The following is a 17,880-nucleotide window of genomic DNA, read 5'->3' on the forward strand; positions in this document are numbered from 1 at the left end:
GTTGGGGCTGGTGTATCCATGGTTACTCTGCAGAGCCCTCTGCTGGCTTCAAGACCATAGAGAGGCTGCTATGGTCTATGGAGCTGGGCTTTGGGCTGATCCTTCAGATGCTGTGAGAGATGGTGAAGGAGCTGCTGCCCAGTGACATGAATCCAGGCTTCACATCCCACAGCCTCCAGTGGGGGACAGTGGTGTGTCTACCAGTCAGTGGCTTTTTGGTGGCTATTTTATTTCTGTTCTGACTTGTGCAGTCTGTTAAAAGTCAACATCATGGAAGACATGAAAAGCAGCTTGCAGACACACTGGCTGCACTGTTTGATGAGAAATGTCAACTCCTTGAGATTAGTGCTGCTCACAAGGGGAATGCAGAGACTGAGTCATGGTTAGAGGATGCCAGGCTAGAGATAGAGGCTTTACATACACCCAGCCTCACCTACACATACAGGGAGGAGAAGAAAACCAAATCAATGCTAATGTGGGAGTTAACTCTGCTGGTTCAAAAAATAAAGGAAGAGAGATCCAAATGCCCCACACAAGAACAAGCAATGGTGGAGATACTGAAAACAATGGAGTCCTAGAAGAGGCTGTGAGAATCACCACAGCACAAGAACCAAACCCAGCATATGACCCACATCCTTCCCCTGATGACCCCTCCCCTAGGAGTGGGACTGGGTTTTAAAGCCTTGCTGCTCCCTCCATCCAGCTGTGGGTCACTGAGGCCAATGGATCCAAGTGGAGCCCCTCCATGGGATGGAGACTTCCAACTGCAGATCCAGGAGGTGGAGGTGAGCTCCTCCATGTTCAATTCCTCCTCCCATCACACAGGCCATCCAACTTCCAGGAGTCACCAGAGACGTGGGACTTTCTCCTCACAGGAACTAGGAAATATAACTCAGTGTGAAAGAAACTGCTGCCACTTAAAAGACTATACAAACTACCTTTCTAAAATGTTTGTTTATTTATATATTTATATGTTGATTATTTCTCTTTTATTTTCTCTCTATATAATATGTACCACTGTAATTTGGAAATATATGCAGTTTAGCAACTATAGATGTTATTAAGTCAGTTGAAATTTTATTTGCAAGAATGTGTTCCTGGCAGTCATAAGTCATAGCTAAAAGTCATTTGAAATATAAAAATGAAAATTAGAGAATAGATCTCTTTTGGATGAAGATAGACATACTTACTGATGCATTTACAACAATTAACATTATATTTTAAAATAATAAAGGCTATTTTTAAAGTGTTAATTCACAATGAAAATTAAAGTGTTAATTCACAATGAAAATTTTATTTCAGGGCAAGAGTGCTGCAAAATGAGTTTTCATTACAATTTAAACTATGAAAACTGTTTAACATTTAGTTTAAAGTAGTTTTAAATATTTCCATCTTGGACAATTTGGGGAAACCACCATATCCCTCATGCCTCTCTCCCTCACCAATTTACACACCTCAGAGAAAAGCTGAGGGGTCAGCAAGGGGTTTCTCATGAAGGAAAATAGCCAGTGTCCCTGGAATAAGTAGTTTCAGTCACAAGTAACATTCCCATGATAGACAATGAGAACAGCCTGGGGTTTATTATGATGGTGGAAAGAAAGCAGCACTCTGGGGAGCTGAGAGGACATGCATGAGAAAATAACATAGCATCTTGAAAATTTATAGGATTTCTCCTCAAAATAGAGAAGGACAACTGGCCTTGGGCCTGGGAATGGAGCAAAGAAGACAATAAAGTCTCTGCCCTTGTGGAATGATATTTGGGGGGGGGGGTGGTTAGCAGAGACAAAAGAGGAGAACTCTGCAGAACACCCAGGATGCCAGGAGATTATAAGAGTGAAGAAAGCAGGGAAGGGAAGGGAGGGATGGTTCTGGGAATGGGGATTCTCAGTAGGAGTGTGAAGGGAAGGACTCCATGAGGAGGGGGAATGTGAGAATCAGGGAACCTGGGTAAAGCATTACAGCTTGAGGGGATACAACAGGTGATGGCTATGATTGGGCATCATTGTGGTGTCTTTGAGGACCAGCCAGAAGCCAGAGTGGACAGAAAACAGTAAAATCTAGAGTCAGGGGATAAAGGTCATCATGGGTGAGATGCAGAGGGTACCACATCAGGGTAAAGAATTCATTTTAATTTAAAATAGTACTGACTGTGATTGGGGAAAAGGATAAAGTAGGGAGACCAGGTGGAGGACATGACAGAGACATGAGGCTGGGAGTGGTGAAGGCTGGATCAGGCAGGAGCAGTGGAGGTGGAGATGGAGATGCTCCTCAGGCAGAGACCTTGTAATACACTGACACCTGTGGGTGAGAGAGGAGAGGAGTCAGGGGAGTTTAACCTGAGCACCTATGTGAAGGTCCAAAAACTTTCCTCAAGTTTTTAAACATTATCTCAAGCATGAGGGAATTAAGGGCACAGGATCATTTTCTTCAAGGAGCAGGTGTCCCTGGGCTTCAGTTGAACACTGCTTCTCATGGGATATGTGTGAGAGAGTTTCTTGAACTGCAATGACCACATGAACCACCTGGGGACATTCAATTTCACATTCTGATTCTGTAGGTCTGAAGTGGGACCTGAACTTCATATTTATGATGAGCTCTGAGTGAAGTCTATACGTTGGTCATGAAGCACAGTAAGAAGCAGTCTTAGAACATGTTCAGGATCAAAGCATTGGGTGGGAAGCAGGAAGGTCTCTAAAGCAAGATGAGCAGTAGACTGTCCTAATGAGATCCTACATATCCCCTGTCCCCATTATTAAATAAGCTTGTTCTTATTCTTAACAGTAAGTTTCCACTTTGGTTCCTTTTCTTTTCTACCCACAGGGACCCAATAGGTGAAGCAGCTGTAACCCAAGCTTCTCTGTCTGGAATCACATCAGACATCATCTGTCATTCTAGACAAGGCCCTATGCCCTGTGCCCATGGTGGAGAGCCTGCAGGCTGCAGTGCTGAGTTACTGTGCAATCTCCTCCTTGGGCACAAACTTTCCAACCTGGGCAAACAAAACAGCACATGTCCCTTAGGTCCAAATTGCACAGTATTTTCTTTGCAAGTGAAGGTTAATACAGAAATTAACTTCCTATGAAAATTCAATATTCAGAACTAATGTTAGTTCATGGCCTCAAAGAAAGAGAAGAAAGCCACAGTTTGTAGAGATTGTATTTAACCCCAGGATGAAATACACAAGTCAGAGGACAACTAAGACAGATGAAATGCCAAGGGAAATGGTTACCTCCATCCCCAATCACACAATGACCTTCTCTTAAATCATTTCTTGGTGAAGCTGGTGCACAAGACCCTGTATTCAAAGAGAAAATCCTCAGCCTATGGAGGCCAGCAGGAGCTCTGGGTGGGGTGAGGCAGCCCCAGTCACAAAAGCTCATGAGTTGTCTCTCATAGAGCACGAGAACAAGGTGAGACAGAACCCCCAGCAGCACCTAGAGAGAAGAAACGTGTACAGCATGACAAGTTTGGATTAATATGGGGTAAGAGAGCACCAGGAGAAAATAACTTGTTGAATACCAGAGTACAAGAAATCAAAAGTAAAAAGTGTGCATATCTGCACATTATGTTTATGCAACAAGGTAAGCCTGATTATTCTGTTCCTCAGATTTTACTTTGGAGACTCAATATTTTAAAAGTAAATAAATTTCAAAGTGTTCTAATTTTTTTAATTCAGTTTTGTTGAGACATATTCATATCTCATACAATCATCCATAATGCACAATCAACTGTTCACAGTACCATCATACAGTTATGCATTCATCACCCCAATCTATTTTTGAACATTCTTTCACGAGAAAGAATCAGAATAAGAATGAAAAATAAAAATAAAAAAGAACACCCAAATCACCCCCCATCCAGCCCTATTTTTCTTTTAGGTTTTGTCCCCATTTTTCTACTCACCCATCCATACACTGGATAAAGGGAGTGTTATCCACAAGGTTTTCACCATCACACTGTCACCCCTTGTAATCTACATTGTTATACAATCGACTTGAAGAGTCAAGGCTACTGGGTTGGAGTTTGGTAGTTCCAGGTATTTAATTCTAGCTATTCCAATATATTAAAACCTAAAAAGTGTTATCTATATAGTACGTAAGAATGCCCACCAGAGTGACCTCTCGACTCCATTAGAGATCTCACAGCCACTGAACTTTCATTTCCTTTTGCATCCCCCTTTTAGTCAAGAAAATGTTCTCAATCCCACAATGCTGGGTCCAGATTCACCCCCAGGAGTCATATCCTGCATTGCTAGGGAGATTTACACCCCTGGGAGTCAGGTCCCATGTAGGGGGGGGGCGGGCAACAAGATCACCAGCCAAGGTGGCTGAGTTAGAGAGAGAGGGCCACATCTGAGTAACAAACAGGCACTCAGGGGGAGACTCAGGCACAATTATAAGTAGGTTTAGTCTCTCCTTGCAGCAACCAGCTTCACAGGAGCCAGCCCCAAGACAGAGGGCTCAGCACATCAAGACATCAGACCCCAACATTTGTGAGAACATCAGCAACAATCCAGGTGAGGAAGTCCAACACTTCGGTACACTGATTTTGAATATCTTTGAGTTAGCATCAGTATCCAAATTGGAAGGTTGATCAGTCATGCCCACTTTCCAGGGAGGTCTACAGTCTGGATACCACCAAACATATCTGTGTAAAGGTGCAAACACACTGGAATCCACAAAGAAGAACCTTTGCTCTACCACTGATGCTTTAATGAGGATACAATGAACCCTGCAGCATGCTGTGGTAGCAGAGACTGCTTTCACCTTCACACACAATCACAGCACATCCCAGGGGTCAGGTTCACCATTGGTAAGTCATGTTGATGGTACCATTGATGAGATGTGATTAGAAAAGGCACTCAGCCTCTGCGGACTTCCTCCCCAAAATGCATACCACAGTGTGACCATGAGAAAAACATCAAGTAAATCTCAACTGGGATACATTCTATGAAATTCCTGAGCAGTGCTCCTCAATACTGTCAAGGTCATCAAAAATGAGAGAAGATTGAACAACTTTCACAGCAAAGAGAAGTCTAAGGAGAAACAGCAACTAAATGTAATGTGGTGTCCTGGCTGGGATCCTGGAAGGGAAAAATAATACTAGGGAAAAACTCAGAAAATCTGAATAAAGAAAATATGGGCCTGCCTTAATAATAGAATATTAATACTGGTTCATTAATTGTTACAAATGTCCCATATTTATGTAAGATGCTAATAATGAGACACTGGGTGTGGGGATATATTGGAACTGTTTAACCATCTTTGCAATTTTTTTTGCAAACCTAAAACTTTTCTAAAAACAAGCTTACTTTTTAAAAACTCTAATAAAAGGAGGTATTCTTTACTGAAATAATATGGAAAGGTAAATTATGTCCCATGCACTTAATGTAATACAGTGATCTCATATAGGCTTTAGTTAAGATACACTTGTCTTCTCAGGAGACACTCTAACTGATAAACATGCCTACCTACCTCCAGTGACTTCTATGCAAGAGTGTCCATGTCTCCTTCCCAAGCACATAAACCTATTTCCCAGGGCAGAGATAGCCCCTCAGGAAAGGAATTGTGATCCCCACTTCCCAATCTTTCTTACCCCCATTATTTCCTCCTGACCCCTGTTCCCATCACACAATTCTTCAGAATGGTCACAGTCTAAGGTTGTAGGTTGACAGAAAAGAGACAGCAGAGCAAATGAACAATGGAGGAGTGATTCTTTCAGCTCCATCTTTCCTTTGAAAGAGAAAAACAGGTGTCCACATTTAGAAGCCATAATGAACACAGACCCCACTGAGATCTCTGATACAGCTGGGATTCTGGAATTGTGGTTAAGCTAACATCCTCATCACCAAAGAATCCAACAACACACTTTGACATTCTGTTTTCAATGACACAGTTCACCCCACAGGTGAAGAGTACTTTTGCCGTCTTGTCATGATCACCATTGCAGCCTAGAGGTGAGCAATGTAGACGTGGATAACAACTACATGCAGCATTTTAGAGGAAGATATTAAATAAATAAATACACTGTGCACAGAGGTGGGTAGAGCGTCATATAAGTGGTAATGGAAAGACGCAAAGATTGAGAAACATTTCTTTGGGTTATACTAGATAATAAACATCACTCGGAACACAGGAACGCAGGGAATTGGAGCAGAAACCCCTGATGGCAAGACTATCCCTTGGAGGGAGATTTAGGGGACTGTGCCAGTTTGAATGTATTACATCCCCCAAAACACCATTATCTTTCATGTAATCTTGTGTGGGCAGATGTGTTAGTGTTGGTTAGATTATAATTCTTTGAGTGTTTCCATGGAGATGTGACCCATCCAACTGTAGGTGATGACTGTTTCACTGGATAATTTCCATGGAGGTGTGGCCTTGTGCATTCAGCTTGGGCCTTGATTAGTTTACTGCAGCACTATATAAGCTCAGACAGAAGGAGCAGGCTTGCTACAGCCAAGAGGGACACTTTGAAGAAGCACAGAAGCTGAGAGAGTAGCTGCAGATGAGAGACAGTTTGAAGATGGCTGTTGAAAGCAGACTCTTGCTCCGGAGAAGCTAAGAGAGGAAAAATATCCCAAGAGCAACTGAGAGTGTCATTTTTTTTACTCATTTTATTGAGATATATTCACATACCATGCAGTCATACAAAACAAATTGAACATTTGATTGTTCATAGTACCATTACAAACTTCTGTATTAATCCCCAAAATCAATCCCTGACACCTTCAATACCACACACACAAAAATAACAATAATAATAAAAGTGAAAAAGGGCAAAGATAGTAAAAAAGAACACTGGGTGTCTTTGTTTCTTTCTTTCTTTCTTTTTTTCCTTCCCCCATTTTTCTACTCTTACATCCATAAACCAGACAAAGGGGAGTGTGGTCCATATGGCTTTCCCAATCACATTGTCACCCCACATAAGCTACATTTTTATACAATTGTCTTCAAGATTCATGGATTCTGGGTTGTAGTTTGATAGTTTCAGGTATCTACCACCAGCTACCTCAATTCATTAGAACCCAAAAAGGGTTGTCTATATTGTGCATAAGAGTGCCCAGCAGAGTGACCTCTTGGCTCCTTTTGGAATCTCTCTGCCACTGAAGCTTATTTCATTTCCTTTCACTTCCCCCTTTTTGTCAAGTAGATGTTCTCCATCCCATGATGCCGGGTCTACATTCCTCCCCAGGAGTCATATTCCATGTTGCCAGGGAGATTCACTCCCCTGGGTGTCTGATTCCACATGGGGGGAGGGCAGAGATTTCACCTGCCAACTTGGCTTTAGCTAGAGAGAGAGGGTCACATGTTAGCAACAAAGAGGCATTCGGGAGGAGGCTCTTAGGCACAATTGTAGGCAGCCCTAGTCTCTCCTTTGCAGCAACAGTCTTCCCAAGGGAAAGTCCTGTGGTAGAGACCTCAACCCATCAAACCACCAGTCCCCTATGTCTGTGGGCATGTTAGCAACCATCGAGGTGGGGCAGGCCAATACCCCTGCATTCTCCACCAGCTCCTCAAGGGGGCTCTGTATATTATTTTTCCTTGTTTGTTTGTTTTTTTTAATTAACTTTTTTTTAAAATCAACTGTATAAAAAATAAAAAAATACAAACAAATTTAAAAAGCATACACTAAATGAACATTTCAAACAGACCATAACAAGGGAGTAAGAAAAAGACAACTAACCTAAGATAACAACTTTACTTCCAACATGTTCCTACTCTTCCCCAAGAAAGTAACCTAACATAGCAACATTTCTGTGAACTTGTTCCTACTATACCCATCAGAAATTAACAGACCATAGTCATTCCTGGGCATCCCCAGAACGTTAAATTTACCCACGATAGCTTATCTGTTCTTATTGGATTATCATTCCCCCTTCCTTAATTGTTCTCTATCACTAGTTTCCCTATATTCTACATTATAAACCATTCGTTTTACATTTTTCAATGTTCACATTAGTGGTAGCATATAATATTTCCCTTTTTGTGCCTGGCTTATTTCTCTCAGCATTATGTCTTCAAGGTTCATCCACGTTGTCAGACGTTTCACATCGTTCCTTCTTTCTGCCACGTAGTATTCCATCGTGTGTATATACCACATTTTATTTATCCACTCATCTGTTGAAGGACATTTGGGTTGTTTCCATCTCTTGGCAATTGTGAATAGTGTTCATAGCAATGAACATTGGCATGCAGATATCTGTTCGTGTCACTGCTTTCAGATCTTCCAGGTATTTACTGAGAAGTGCAATTGCTGGATCGAAGGGTAACTCTGTATCTAGTTTTCTAAGGAACTGCCAGACTGAATTCCAGAGGAGAGTGACATTTTTGAGGAATTCCAGCCTAGAGAGTAACGTCCTGGGAGAAAGCCATTTTGAACCAAGAACTTTGGATCAGACATGAGCCACGTGTCTTCCCAGCTAACAGAGGTTTCCAGACACCATTGGCCATCGTCCAGTGAAGGTACCTGATTGTTGATGACTAACCTTGGAAACTTTATGACCTTAAGACTGTAACTTTGTAACTAAATAAACCCTCTTTATAAAAGCCAATCCATTTCTAGTGTTCTGCATCCCAGCAGCATTAGCAAGCCAGAACAGGGACCAAAACACTTGGAACCCTCTTCCTTCCCTTATTCACAAACAATAAGTTATCTGTGCTACCAAAATTCTTTCTACTCAGCTGCTTTTTACATTCTAAGGGCAGTGAATATAATTAGGTGATCAAAACTTTGAATAAAACATACATACACCATTATACAAATTACAGTTGATGACACATCTGATTCTTTTAGCTCTCTGGAAAACTTCAGAAAAACCACTGGGATACTTACTTCCCCTATGTAACAAAAAAGAACTACAAACGATGGGCTGCGATTTTGCAGAGAAGGATATCAGACTTTCTGCTTCAGTTAATTTTAATTGGCTTAATGTTCAAAAGCCCAGAACAACCCGTCCATTTTGTTCTCATCCATTTTCTTTACTTTTTCTCCAACAACATAAGCAGCTTCCAGGAATTTCCCATGAGACTTGCCCCTTCCCCAAACTTCATGACTTATATTTACAAAAAATAAATTCAATCTATGCTTCCTGAGGTTCTAGGTCACCAAAATCTCTCCTTCTGTCCAAGCTTCATATATCTCTACCTCATTCAAACACACTTGAATCTGGAGCTACTGGGAATAAGCATTGTTCTTCAATAGATCTGCTTTACACAATTTTGAGATAAAAATACAAGTCCCTGACTTCCCAGGTGATGTTTATTTCAAGGAACATTCAATAGCACAGTGGTTTCTTCTTCAGCAGCACGTAGTGAGAGCGCTGTCAGGCTCCCTGCTTCAGGATGGGGTCCCTGGCAAGGGAGTCATGCCCAGTGCCAGGCAACAGAGTCCAGAGCATTCTTGATCCTTCATCACTCAGGGAGTGAAGGGCTGAGTGAGCTTGTATCAAACAGCAACCACCCGCAGTCTCCCCAGCTCCCTGTTCCCTCCCTCCCTTGCTTGTCCCAGTGGGGCTCTGCATGGCTCTGCCTGAAATCACTGGGATGAAATACTCTTACACCCCCTCCAAGTCTTTGGTTCAATGTTTCTCTATTTTCTTCCCACTAAGGCAACATTTGAGACAGAACTGAAAGAACTGAGGGCATATATGGATATTAGGAGGGAGAGATTCAAGAAAAAGGGAGCAGAAAGGCAGAAGCACAGTTTGCACATTAAAGGAGCAGCATGAAGGCTCACGAGGCTGAAACTGATGAACACGGATGAGGAGTGGAATGAGGTCAGAGAGGTCAGAGAGGCCAAGGTAGGACCTCTTGGGTAATGTGTGCATTTCTGCTTCTACTTTGATGAGCTGAAAACAGATTAGGAGGTTCGAGTCAAGGAGTGACCTGACGTGGTAGCTCTGGTCATTGGAAGAAAGCAGATGCAAGGAAGAGGGTGGGAGAAGTGTGGTGAGGAGGCAATCCCGGGTATCCTGTCAGGAGATAACGGTGGTCCTGACCAGTGCAGAAAAGCAGGAGGTAGAGAAGTGGTCAGTTGGGGACATATTCTGAAGTCGGGGCTGGGAAGTCAAGAAAGGTGGCAAAGGCATGACTCCTCTGCAGAGGAGTAAAATGGCCCCAGGCAGGAGGTGGCATCATCCCCCAGCCCTGGGACATGGGCAGGCCTGAACCACTTTGGTTAGCTGCATGGATTCCAGGTCTATGAAACCTGAAATATAATCACAGGGCAGTTGTTTCAGCCACTAGTTTGGGACTATTTGTTACACGGCCCTGCAGAACTGATGTGTGTCTCAAGACTATGGCACAAGCATCTCCACAGATGATGTGAAGGACCCTCCATTTCTCAGATGTGAAAATATTATGAGTGTCATAACAGCATCATTTTCAATATTTAAAGCTATTTTTATATTATTCTTTTCAAATCTAATGGCTTAATGTTCATCTCATATGTGGTCCTCGAGGGCACCCATCCACAAATATGGAGATGCACAAATATGGAGAAAGAGCTCCACTGGGGATTTCATGGACCCAGGAAACCATGGGTGTGAATCCATGTCATGTAAGAGGCTGGTTAACCCCAACCCTGTTCCAGCACTGACAGAATCTCCATCTGGACATCTGAGCCCACTCACCAGCCTAGGCCAACCTCCTCTGGCAGGACAAAGGCAGCTCTTCTCCAGTCACAACCAACAGGATCCCCCAGGGGATGTGCAGAGGAGCCTAGAAAAGAAAGAGGCATCTTCAGTGGGGTCCCCTTGCCCCATGTCCCAAAGCACCCTCATTTCCCTGCGCAGAAGCTTTGCATTTCCAGAGATTTCTAGACTTTAACTTCAAGTGAGGCTGTTACCACAGACACAGCTGGATCAGGACTTGGTGGCTGAGTTTCCTGTGGGGCGTGGAATAGGGTAAGGCTCATGCTGAGGACATGGTAGAGGTTCAGCAAGTGGGAATGAGGGCTCATTGTAGGGCCAGGTACAGGTTCTGCCTGATGACAAGCTGGGGCTGAACCTGGAAATGGAGTTGGTTGTCACTCTAAGAAAAGATGGAGATTCAGTCTTGCGACATGTCAGAGTTAAGCCTGTAACCTACTTTGGGACTCGGTCTCAGACTGGAGGGGGCGAAGCTCACCTGAAGCTGCTTCCATTCAGACCCCACCTCTGTTTAGACCCACAGGTTCCCAAGTCCATCCACAGCAGCTCTGAGCTTCAGGACACTCATGAGACTTGCCACCCTGGACAGTGCTGAGGCACTTCCTCTCCCTGCCTCCATGTGGTCAACACCATCCTCACAGGTGGTGTGCAGGAGGCCCTTCCTAGACACAGGGTTCCAGGCTCAGCCACTGCAGAGCCACGTGGGCTCCAGCAAGGAAATTATGGAGGGAAGAGCATGCACCCCTGTTGTGGGTTCTGGAGCAACCTGTGCTCAGGACAGACTCCAGGTCAGGGTGTCCAGAATTCAGATGACCTCCTCACCCCACACCCACTAGTGGAGGTGGATTTGAGGTCCTCAGAGCAGCTGTGCAGGATGGATCTCACACAAGCCTAAACATTCTGAGGGAATGCAGTGTGCACTGTAGAGGTCACAGTACAGCCCCTGGCCCAGATCCAGGACCCCAGCCAGTCCCCTGAGGCTCCCTGGTCCACCGAGGAGAGGAAGTCCTGCCAGATGTCTACCATGTGTGTCCTCAAAGTGCCTTGGAGGTAAATGGGAAGAGTGTGGTCCAACAACCGGTCAAGACCAGGGTCAGACACAGAAGCAGTCAGCTCAGGCTCAGCGTACAGTGCTCGTCAGGGCTGTTGGGGTCAGGATCACACAGGAAGATGCCCCTGTGCCTGTCCCAGCCCCTCCCAGACCAGCCCTTCCCTAACGGACTAGCCAGTACTTCCTGGGGCATAGTTGAGCTCCGTCTGCCCTCTGTGGCCGTGCTGCACCATTGCACCTTCTTCCAGAAGCAGGTGACGATCTGCCCTCATAAGGGATCTTGGGCAGGCAAGCTCTGTGGGAAAGTCAGCAACCAGGAAGTTTACAAATGGGCCTGGATATCATTGCGTGTATGTGTGTGTGTACATATATGCATACATATATTTCCTAAGCGTCCACTCCAGGAGGCACAAGAAACAACAAAACACACCCACAAGCTCAGGGTGAGGATGATTAGAGTTTCTACACTGTTCTTGCAAAGTTTCTGTAATCTTGGGACTACCTCAAAATAGACAGAAGTGCTGCCTTTTATCTGGCTGATCATTTTGAGACAACTTTTTTAATTCAGTAGCATCGAGACTAAGAAAAGGAACCCATCTGTGGAGGATTAAAGTGGCCCCAGGCAGAAGGTGGCATCTTTCCTCCCCTGGGACATGGGCAGGCTGGGACTGCTTTTATCAGCTGCATGGATTCCAGTTCCACAAAACCAGAAACATTATCACACAGCAGTTGTGTCAGCCACTAGTTTGGATCTATTTGAGACACAGCCCTACAAACTGATATATATCCCAGGAACTCAACCCAAGCATCTCTATGGATGATGTGAAATTCCCTCCTTTCCTCAGAGGAGAAGCTATCATGAGTGCCATATCAGCAACACTTTCAATATTAAATGCTATTGGCTATTATTTTTATTCTAAAACTAAGGGCAAAATATTCAATATGGTCCTTGAGTGCACCCATCCACAAGAGGTGGTCTGAGGATGCACAAAGCAGGAGTAACTGCTCCACTGTGTCTTCCATAGATGTTGGTAACCATGAGTGTGAATCCTGGTCACACAAGGAGCTGGTTCTCCCCTCCCCTAGTCAGCACAGACAGAAACACCATGTGGAGTTGTGAGCCCCCCAAAGAGAGCTTTCCCCCAAACCCACCCCCAAGAGGATCCCCCATTGGATGTGAGGAGGAGCCTAGACCAGGACAGCGTTCACATGCAGTGGGATCTACTCACCCCATGTTCCATAGCACCATTTCAGTGTCCAGGAGACCAGCATTTCCAGGGATTTCAAGACACCGACTTCAAGGGAAGTCACTCACCACAGACACAGCTATCTCCAGGACTCGTCAACAGGGCTCACAGGCACCCTGGTGGCTAGTAGCCCTCCTGGGACTGGAACTGTGTCAGTGTTTTAGTTTCCTTGGCTGCTCAATCAACTGGCATGCAGTGGCTTGGCGTCAACAAAAGGAACCTTTAGCTCACAGTTTTGTGTCCACAGAAAAGTCTACATCAAGGCATCTTCAAGGTGATGTTTTCTTCCAAAAGCCTGTTTTCTGGGGCTGGCACCCAGTGATCCCAGTTCTGGGCTCCTCTGTCACATGGAAAACCACATGGTGGCCTCTCCTTACCTGTCCTTTCTGTTCTGGTTTCTATTGACTTTCAGCTTCTTGCTTCCCATGCATTACTCTTTTTCTATCAAAAATTTATTCTGCTTATAAGGGACTCCTGTAATAGGATAAACCCATCCTGATTGAGTTGGGCCACACGCTAACTAAGTAGCTTCATCAAAAGATCATACTTACACAGGGTTCACACCCACAAGAATGCGTGAAATTTAAGAATATATTTTTTTGAGGTACTAGCTCCTAAACACCATAGTCAGGCTCAGTCTGAAGGCAGGTTTGGGCTCAGACAGGGGCTGGAGTCAGCATTCAGTTTGGGGCCAAGGTCAGGATCTGCATGAGGCTGGGCTGGGGCTGAGCTGGGAGATTCAGTTGGGTCTCACTCTGAGACAAGGTTGGGGTTCAGTCTGGGACCTATGCTGGGAATCACTCCGAGCCTGCCTTGGGGCTCAGTGTGGTTGGGGCAAGGCTAGCCTGAGGCTGCCACTGAGAAAGGTCCATCCTGGTCCAGACACAGGGTCCCCAAAGTCCATCCTCAGCAGCTGTGAGCTTCAGAGACACCAGTGAGACTCACTGCCCATAAGGAGATGGGGTTCTGGCGCCCCCATGAGGTCATTGGCATCATCACTACACGCAGCCAGCAGGAGATCCTTTGCACATGCAGAGCTGCTGGCCTGGCCCCCCACAGTCTCTTGATCTCCAGAGCCATAAGAGCAGAGGGCAGAGCAGGCACCCAGAGATGAACTCTGAGCTTAGCCTGGACTCAGTGTGGTACCCAGGTCATGGCATCCACAATTAGGGCCACCCCCTTGCCCCACACCATGTAGTAGAGGTGGCTTTGGGGACCTTAGAACAACTGCAAAGGATGGATCACAAACAAGACCAAACACATTGGAAGGAACACAGTGTGGGACATCCACTGTCCAACGTCCTGCTCAGGTGCATGTCAGGTGAGCAACATGCAGGTGTGTCTGCTAAATGACTAAGAGTGGCTGCTGCATCCCCAAGGCTGCCCCCTGTGGCTAGCGCCCACAGAGTCCAGCTCCAGGCAACCCTGTTTGGATGGAGTGGGGTTTGGCCAGAACCTAAACCAAAAAGTGGGAGGTTCATGACACAAAGAACTCATCAATAGGAGCCCAGGGCCATGAGGAAGATGACAGATCTCAAGGGGCTCTTGTTGGTGATGCACTCAAATCCAGTCGTGGCTCTCGAGAAGGTCAACGGTCACTTTGGGTCCCATTTCTGACACCATGTAATGTCACCTGAGAAATAACAAACTAAGCTCTAAGGCAACAGGTGTTTATTTGGGGTATTAGAATTGCAATTTGAGGAGCACACATTCAGGTAGCAACCCAAATTGTGTCCTGTCTTGGGGCTTCCATGCAAGGATTCTTAAGAAAAAAAAGATGCATATACTGTTTGTGATTGTGGGATATTTGGGGCACACCAAATGTCCCTTAAGTTAGGTAGTTTACTGAGTTTCTAATCTTGTGGTTGGCTGCTGGTGTCTGGGTGTCCTTAGGGTTTTGAGTAACATTGTTGCTGGGGTTTTGCGTACTTGGGCAGTTTATGATACCCAGCTGAGATGTACATCAAGAAGCCTCCAGAATGACCTCCTGACTCCATTTAAATACATTAGCCACAGTAAATCTATTTTGTTTTACTTCTTTTTATAGGACACATATCCATGAAGGACTTAATCTGTGGTGATACTAAAGACCTCTTGGAAACTACAGATAATTTATCTAAGACCTTAAAACTTTAGCTGGTAAAAATCCTACAGTTTTTGGTAGAGATAATAATAGGTTTAGAGATCTTTTTCCATTTGAGGGATAGTGTGCAAAATTCTTCAAGGAGTGAATTGCCTGCTGTGCCCCAGGAACTGCGTGCAGCCCGAGTGGCAGCTGAGTGGGTTGAACTGGCCTGGAGAGGGCAGCAGGTTGGTAGGTTTCAGGCCTGAAGGCCATGGTAAAAGTCAGTGATCCTTCTAACCAGTGAGAAAACAATGAAGCACTTAAAGCAGTGCCAAGATCTGATTAAATTTGTGTTTTTATAAAAGCCCTTTGCTACAGGCAGAGGTGAAATAACGAAAAAGTCTATTGGTGAATTTAACAATTAGATATGAATCTGGCATAGGATGGTGGTAGTGAAATCAGTTACAAAAATTGAAGACAGTGATTAAAAAGGCAGAATTTTTTAAAACATGGTTTGAAGCTTTAAGTACTCCGAAACAGAACATGTTCTTAAATCTAGTCCATTCCTGTGGGTATAAAATCAATGTACACAGGACCTTATTATGAGGCTACTTCAGTAAAGGTGTGACCCACCTCATTCAGGATGGATCTTAATCCTGTTATTGGAGTCCTTCACAAAAAGAATGATTACAGAGAAAGAGGGAGAAAGCCATGAAAGCAAGAACCTAAAATCAAAAAACCCAGAAGAGAAGGGAGAGACCAGCAGATGCTGCCATGTGCTTTGCCATGTGTCAGAGGAGCCAAGGATTGCTGGCAGCCAGTCATTGGGAAAAAAGCATCAGCTTGATGATGCTTGATTTGGGCATACCCTAGGCCTCAAAATTGCAATAAAATCCCATTGTTTAAACCAAACCCATTTCATGGTGTTGCTTTAAGCAGCCTAGGAAACTAAAGCAGTATTGAAGTTCAGAATTGGATTCTCCAATGCTATCGAGGACGGACGATGTATGGTCTACAGACATACCACCCTGAATGTGCCCAATATTGTCTGAAAGCTTGTGTTTTTTTAACAAGGAGTTGTACATGAGGAATCATAACATATTTGTTCATTATTACCCCAATTTTAATACACGCCAAGAAGAAAATGGATAAACATCTCATAACATAGTCATACAATGTCAAACTCAGTAAGAAAAAGAGTGAACTGCTGATCCACAAAACAACATGAATTTTTAAAAAAGTGTTTTAAGAAAAAATGAAGACTCAAAAAATGTACATTCTGATTTATTTCACTTTTATTAATTTTAAGAACTTTAAAAATGGATGGATGGTCAGAGAAATCCAAACAAGTGTGCATATGGTGGGGATGGGCATTGATTGGAAGGTACATGGGGTTGTTTTCTAGTTTATGGAAATGACTCATATCTTGATAGGATTGTTGAATGCCATGTGGAACAGGGAATGAAAAATTTAAAATATTCTTTGAGTCATTTAGTTAAATTTGGCATATTTCACTGTATTTCTAGTTTACATTATGAGGAAAAAAGCATGAAGGAACAGAAAGAAGAGTGATCATTAGAAAGCAATGGAGAAAAGCACATTTTATTTAGTGACTATCCCCTCCACTAAGGTCCTCACTGATGACCTGCCCAGGGTGTGAGTTGCTGGTGTATTCCAGATGGAACGCTGGGGGATTCTCTGTGGTTTGTTGAGGCTGGTGTATCCGTGGTTACTCTGCAGAGCCCTCTGCTGGCTTCAGGGCAATAGAGAGGCTGCTACCATCTATGGAGCTGGGCTTTGGGCTGATCCTTCAGACTGCAGGAGGTGGTGAAAGAGCTGATGCCCAGTGACATGAATCCAGGCCTCACATCCCACAGCCTCCAGTGGGGGACAGTGGTGTGTCTACCAGTCAGTGGCTTTTTTGGTGGCTCTTTTATTTCTGTTCAGACATGTGCAGTCTGTTAAAAGTCAACTATGGAAGACATGAAAAGCAGCTTGAAGACACACTGGCTGCACTATTTGATGAGAAATATAAACTCCTTGATAAGATTAGTGCTGCTTATGAGGGGAATGCAGAGACTGAGTCATTGTTAGTGGATGCCAAGCTAGAGAAAGAGACTTTAAAATACCTAGCCTTACAGACACCTACAGGGAGGAGAAGAAAACCAAATCAATGCTAATGGAGGAGTTAACTTTAGTTAACAACTAAAGGAAGAGAGATCTAAATGTCCCACAAAAGAACAAGCAATGATGGAGATACTGAAAAAAATAGAGTCCTAGAAGAGGCTTTGAGAATCACCACAGCACAAGAACCAAACCCAGTATGTGACCCACATCCTTCCCCTGATGACCCTTCCCCTAGAAATGGGAGTGGGTTTTAAAGCCTTGCTGCTCCCTCCATCCAGCTGATGGTCACTGAGGCCAATGGATCCAAGTGGAGCCCCTCCATGGGATGGAGACTTCCAACTGCAGATCCAGGACATGGAGGTGAGCTCCTCCATGTTCAATTCCTCCTCCCATCAAACAGGCCATCCAACTTCCAGGAGTCACCAGAGATGTGGGGACTTTCTCCTCACAAGAATTTGGAAATATAACTCAGTGTGAAAGAAACTGCTGCCACTTAAAAGACTATACAAACTACCTTCCTAAAATGTTGTTTATTTATGTATTTATATGTTGATTATTTATCTTTTATTTTCTCTATATAGGTCATTGTAATATGAAAATATTTGTAGTTTAGCAATAAGAGACTTTTTAAGTCAACAGAAATATTAATTTGCCAGAGTGTGTTCCCAGCAATCATAAATCATATTTAAAAGTCATTTGAGAGAGTTGGGAAGGCGGAGCAGTGTGAATTAACACGCCC

General features: G+C 44.1%; 1 long non-coding RNA gene across 3 annotated transcripts in view; it reads right to left on the reverse strand.

Moving 5' to 3' along the window:
* Positions 1 to 1,299: 1,299 nt before the first annotated feature.
* LOC119516052 overlaps positions 1,300 to 17,880 on the reverse strand; it is a 38,308-nt gene continuing 21,727 nt past the window's right edge. For all 3 annotated transcript variants that reach the window (XR_005213185.1, XR_005213186.1, XR_005213187.1), the window contains 2 exons: positions 10,634 to 10,721; positions 1,300 to 2,298 (listed from right to left, as the gene is read on the reverse strand). This is a non-coding gene — a long non-coding RNA (uncharacterized LOC119516052). The remainder of the gene's footprint in view (positions 2,299 to 10,633; positions 10,722 to 17,880) is intronic.

This window comes from Choloepus didactylus, chromosome 19 (genome assembly GCF_015220235.1).
Source record: "Choloepus didactylus isolate mChoDid1 chromosome 19, mChoDid1.pri, whole genome shotgun sequence".
Classification (NCBI taxonomy): Eukaryota; Metazoa; Chordata; class Mammalia; order Pilosa; family Megalonychidae; genus Choloepus; species Choloepus didactylus.